Source organism: Nylanderia fulva, unplaced genomic scaffold (assembly GCF_048542155.1).
Source record: "Nylanderia fulva isolate GAGA-0341 unplaced genomic scaffold, ASM4854215v1 Scaffold151, whole genome shotgun sequence".
Classification (NCBI taxonomy): Eukaryota; Metazoa; Arthropoda; class Insecta; order Hymenoptera; family Formicidae; genus Nylanderia; species Nylanderia fulva.
This window is the reverse complement of record NW_028189742.1, coordinates 59,845-65,601: the sequence shown is the minus strand read 5'-3', so window position 1 is coordinate 65,601 and position 5,757 is coordinate 59,845. Positions and strand designations below refer to the sequence as shown.

The 5,757-nt window shown below is 40.0% G+C and overlaps 1 non-coding gene across 1 annotated transcript in view; it reads right to left on the bottom strand.

Moving 5' to 3' along the window:
* Positions 1–408, bottom strand: part of LOC114942527 (small subunit ribosomal RNA) — a 1,922-nt gene extending 1,514 nt beyond the window's left edge. Inside the window, exon 1 of the ribosomal RNA XR_003821823.2 lies at positions 1–408. This exon is cut by the window's left edge and continues 1,514 nt beyond it. This is a non-coding gene — a ribosomal RNA (small subunit ribosomal RNA).
* Between the last annotated feature and the right edge of the window lie 5,349 nt (positions 409–5,757).

Here is a 5,757-nt window from a genome sequence, read left to right as displayed (position 1 = left end):
TCGAACCCTGATTCTCCGTTACCCGTTACAACCATGGTAGGCGCAGAACCTACCATCGACAGTTGATAAGGCAGACATTTGAAAGATGCGTCGCCGGTGCTAGGACCGTGCGATCAGCACAAAGTTATTCAGAGTCACCAAAATAAACGGTGGACGAACGGCGAGCCGCCCGCCACCGATTGGTTTTGATCTAATAAAAGCGTCCCTTCCATCACTGGTCGGGACTCTGTTTTGCATGTATTAGCTCTAGAATTACCACAATTATCCAAGTAAATGTGGGTACAATCTAATGAACCATAACTGATTTAATGAGCCAGTTGCGGTTTCACCTTAATTCGGCATACACTGAGACATGCATAGCTTAATCTTTGAGACAAGCATATGACTACTGGCAGGATCAACCAGGGAGCTTCGTGTTCGGTTACTCGCAAGGGAGTAACTCGCGAGCGAGCCCGAAGACTCGTCGCTAGCTTTTTTTTGCGCGCGCGCGTTCGATGCCGAAACACCGACGCGCGCGACACGCTCGTATGTGCCATTTTATTTGCCGCCGGTCTTGCTCAGCCGGTCGGCGACACTCTGCTGTGTTTAACGCTATTATGCAAAGCGTACGAGAAAACGACGGAGGGAAGGTAAACCCCCGCCGCCGCCGCCTCTCTTCCTCTCCGTTCAAATCCACAAGATCAAAATACTCGTGTTCTTATTCTCCCAAATGTTATAATGCGCGGTCTCGAGAGACCGCGCGATTCACCCTGACGCTAGATCGACGATGGCGATGCTTAGACGTCGAGGACTGTTCTGTCTGGTTTGTACGCGTTTAACCGCACACGACCAGCAATAAAATTTCGCTACGGCGTAAAAAGCGAGCGGGAAGAAGCAACTCTTCCCGCAAACTCGTATCCGTGGAGTAGATGCTCGGTAAGCGCGACGATTCCGCTGCTGCGTACGAAACGAGAGGGAACCGCGCGGCCAACACACTAGAGGCGTGCGCGCCACATAAGAGCCATTCGGTCTTGCGACACCGACTCGTGGCAATGCTGTGTTCGTAATAAATAAGTGTGCGTTAATTTTGCGCGCGTTCGGCGACGAGCGAAAAGAGCCGCACCGTAATCCCCGGCGAAGAGGAATACGAGACGACGCGAGAGTCGACGTACGTTCTCGCGAGACACGCAACCTCCAAGCATGAGAGATTTGGCGGCGGCGCGTTCTGCGACGATCGTATATTATTTTATATATTCGTGTTTTCCATTAAACATTTTATATAAATGTGCTCTCCGTGTCAGAGTCGCGACTCGACAAAGTCCGTTCTCGACCCGTTCGGGCGATTCTTCGTTTGTCAACGTCGAGAGCGCGACACGTATAATATCTCTTTCTTTTATAGTACCCAACCGACCGGCCAAGCGGTCGGCGACGGTACAGGAGAGCGGTCGAAACACGCTCGAGAAACAGTTTCAACACGCCGAATTTTAAAAGATAAAGAGCCAGTATATCAAAAAGCTCGACGTTTATCTCCAAAAAAGAAAGAAAAAGTAAATGAACACAAACACATGGGTTCAAGAGGGTATTGCGCAACCTTCCCTCTTCGATTACGCGAGTCCAGTAGTACTAGTCAAAAAAAAAGATGGATGTACTAGACTTTGTGTCGATTATCGACGATTAAATAAAAAAATTGTACGAGATAGGTACCCGCTTCCACTCATTAAAGACCAATTAGATCTTTTGCAAAACGCAATCTTTTTTAGTACACTTGACCTTAAGAACGGATTTTTTCCAATTGATAAAAACAGTCGAAAATATACAGCCTTTATCGTTCCTGATGGCCACTACGAATTTTTAAAAGTACCCTTTGGTCTATGTAATTCCCCATCAATTTTTCAAAGATTCATAAATATAACTTTTAAAGATGCAATACGCGATAAAAGTGTATTAACTTACTTGGATGATTTAATAATACCTTCCAGAGATATAGATACTGGAATACAAAATCTCGAAATAATACTGAAAACCGCGAGCGAAGCAGGATTAATAATAAATTGGAAAAAATACTATTTTCTGCAAGAAAAAGTAGAATTTCTTGGTCACGTGGTAGAGAATTGTCAAGTATACCCATCCCAAAATAAAATCGAAGCAGTACGTAAATTTCCAGAGCCAACTAATATAAAACAAATACAAAGTTTTCTCGGATTAAGTGGCTACTTCAGAAAATTTGTATTTAAATATTCAGTCATAGCACGCCCATTGAGTAATTTACTGAAATCTAATACAAAATTCCAATTTACAGAAAAAGAGAAAAAAGCGTTTATCCATCTCAAAGAAATATTATGTAACAAACCCGTCTTACATTTATATAAACTAGGCGCACAGACAGAATTACACATTGACGCGTCAGCTGATGGATATAGTGCAATCTTAATGCAAAAAAGCGACAAAGATAATAAATTTCACCCGATATACTATTCTAGTAGTAAAACTTCTCCAGCAGAACAGCGTTATACGAGTTATGAGCTAGAGGTACTTGCAATTGTCAGAGCATTACTTAAATTTCGTGTTTACTTGTTAGGAATATCATTTAAAATAATAACAGATTGCCGCGCATTTACTCTAATCATGCACAAAAAAGATTTATGTGTACGTGTAGCCAGATGGGCTTTACTCCTCGAAGAATTTAATTACACTATTGAGCACCGACCAGGAAAAAACATGTTACATGTAGATGCGTTAAGCCGCAATCCTCTTCCAAAATGTATGGTAATAAACACTAGTGATAGTTTAACTATAAAATTTAAACAAGCGCAACAAGAAGATAACGATATAAAAAAAATATATGATAGCGTCAAAGAAAATAATATAGAAGGCTATACTATCAGAAATAATTTGCTTTTTAAAACACATAATGGAGATATTCTACTAGTTGTTCCAAAGTCGATGCACACACAAATCATTAAGCAAGTACATGATAGAGGTAATTTTCCCATTGCAAAAACTGAAGCATTATTATTAAAAGATTACTGGATTGCCAATATAAAATCAAAAATACAAAAAACATTAAAAAACTGCGTAGCTTGTATCTTAGCTGAGAAAAAACAAGGTAAACAAGAAGGATATCTAAATACGATAGAAAAAGGTGAATTACTATTAGACACTTATCATATTGACCACTTAGGACCCTTACCTCTCACAAAAAAGAGTTACAAATATATCCTTGCAATAGTCGACGCGTTTAAAAAGTTCTTATGGCTATATGCCACAAAATCGACTAACGCGAGCGAAGTCATAGATAAACTTAAAAAACAATCAGATATCTTTGGAAATCCAAGACGAATAATTTCAGATCGAGGCGCAGCTTTTACATCAAAAGAATTCGCAGAATATTGTGTAAAAAAAAATATCACTCATGTATTAATCACCACCGGAGTTCCACGAGCAAATGGGCAAATAGAGCGCGTAAATAGAACCTTGATACCATTATTAACTAAGCTTACAAACTCTAAACGCGAAGAATGGTTTAAATTCCTTATGTTAACTCAATTATATTTAAATTGTATCCCACATAGGAGTATCGATACGACACCATTCCATTTATTTTTCGGAACTCATGCGCGTATACGAGATGATCCTCAAATTCGAGAACTTATTGAAAAAGAGTGGATCGAAGATTTTCGAGATAACCGAGACAATTTACGTAAACATGCAAAAGAATGTATTTTAAAAATTCAACGTGAAAATTAAGCAACTTTCAATAAAAAGCGTAAATCAGCAACAAAATACAATGAAAATGATGTAGTAGCAATAAAGCGTACGCAATTAGGACCTGGTCTTAAGTTAGCAAATAAATATTTTGGTCCATACTCTGTAACAAAAGTATTGCGAAATGATCGATACACTGTACAAAAAATAGGGGAACATGAAGGACCTCTTACAACATCTACATCTGCGGATCATATGAAACCGTGGGTAGATTATGCGAGCAATAATTCAGAAGAATAAAATAATTAACATTTGAGGACAAATGTTCGTGCAGAATGGCCAAGTGTGGGAATGTATAAAGTACATATGTAGTACGCGTGAGTGAGTGTGTGCACGTGATGGATGAGTGATAGAAGAGAGCGACAAGAAAAGAACGCGAAGACAATTTTCAAAACAAGATTCCAAACTTGAAAATAAGCCAAATAATGGATATGTATGTGTATGCGTGATGAATGCGTGATAAATGCGTGTATGAGAAGCGAGCTCGAATATAAAAGGCCGATGCCGATCAAGCAAGCATTGATTCGCGAGTCGAACAGAACACTTCGCAAGCGATCTGTATTATTTGCTGTCCTTCAATAAATCGTTATAAATTCAACATCCTACATATATTTTGTCTTACAGATAAAACAGAAAACGATATTACAAATGAAGAATGTGATATTACAAATAAAGAATGCACAAACGAAGAAATTAAAGAAAAAGTGTTAGAAATGACAAACAAAGATAGTAAGCATCTTTATAATACATACATGTATATACAATAATACAATTAAATAATAATGATAATAATAATGTTTTATTACTTGTAGAATTTACTAATGAGATGACATCAGGAGACGCGGTAGTGTCGCCGGCCATGTTCAAACCCTAAAAGTCCTTAAAAGACACTACAAGTCTCTTATCCTGCACCATCAAAGTCCATTTTTTGGGGGTGCAGAACTACTAAAATATAAAAAATTTTGAATTGCACATAACATAACCTGAAAGACAGCATCGCCACGAGTAATTTGAGCCAAGAAGAAATAAAATCGGTCAAGCCGTTCTGGACATACAAGCGGTCAAAAAGTGACGTTTTTCATGAAAAATTAAGAAACGTTTTCTTCTTCTCTGTCCGCGTCCGATGACGTCATCAGGATTATATATATAAATCTCTTCTCACCTTTCACTCACACCTTCCTCAACTTCCACGTACCACTTTCCTTCCCACATCTCGTCCCCCCGCCCTCACACCCACCCCCACTCCCACCCCTCTTTCGCCCTAACTCACCCTCTTTTGTCCTATTTCAGTCTTTTCGTTCTCTCTCACCCTCTTTTGTCCTCTTTCACCCTCTTTCGTCCTTTTTCACCATCTTTCGCCTCTTTTACCCTCTTTTGCTCTCTCTCACCCTCTTTTGTCCTCTAACCCTTTTTCACCCTCTTTCGTCCTCTTTCACCCTCTTTCGCCCTCTTTCACCCTCTTTCGTCCTCTTTCACTCTCTTTTGTCCTCTCTCACCCTCTTTCATTTTCTCTCACCCTCTTTCACCTTCTTTCGTCCTCTTTCACTCTCTTTCATTTTCTCTCACCCTCTTTCGTCCTCTTTCACCCTTTTTCGTCCTTTTTCACCCTCTTTCACCCTCTTCCGCTCTCTTTCACTCTCTTTTGTCCTCTTCTACCCTCTTTCGTTCTCTCTCACCCTCTTTCGACCTCTTTTGTCCTCTTTCACCCTCTTTTGTCCTCTTTCACACTCTTTCGTCCTCTTTCACCCTCTTTCGTCCTCTTTCACCTTCTTTCGTTCTCTGACCCTCTTTCATTTTTTTCTCACTTTATTTCATTCTCTTTCACCCTCTTTCGTCCTCTTTCACTCTCCTTTGTTCTCTCACCCTCTTTTATTCTCTTTCACCCTCTTTCGTCCTATCTCACCCTCTTTCGTCCTCTCTCACCCTCTCTCACCTCTTTCACCCTTGTATGTCCTTTCTCACCCTCTTTCGTTCTCTTTTACCCTCTTTCGCCTATCGAATTGTTATTCAAGG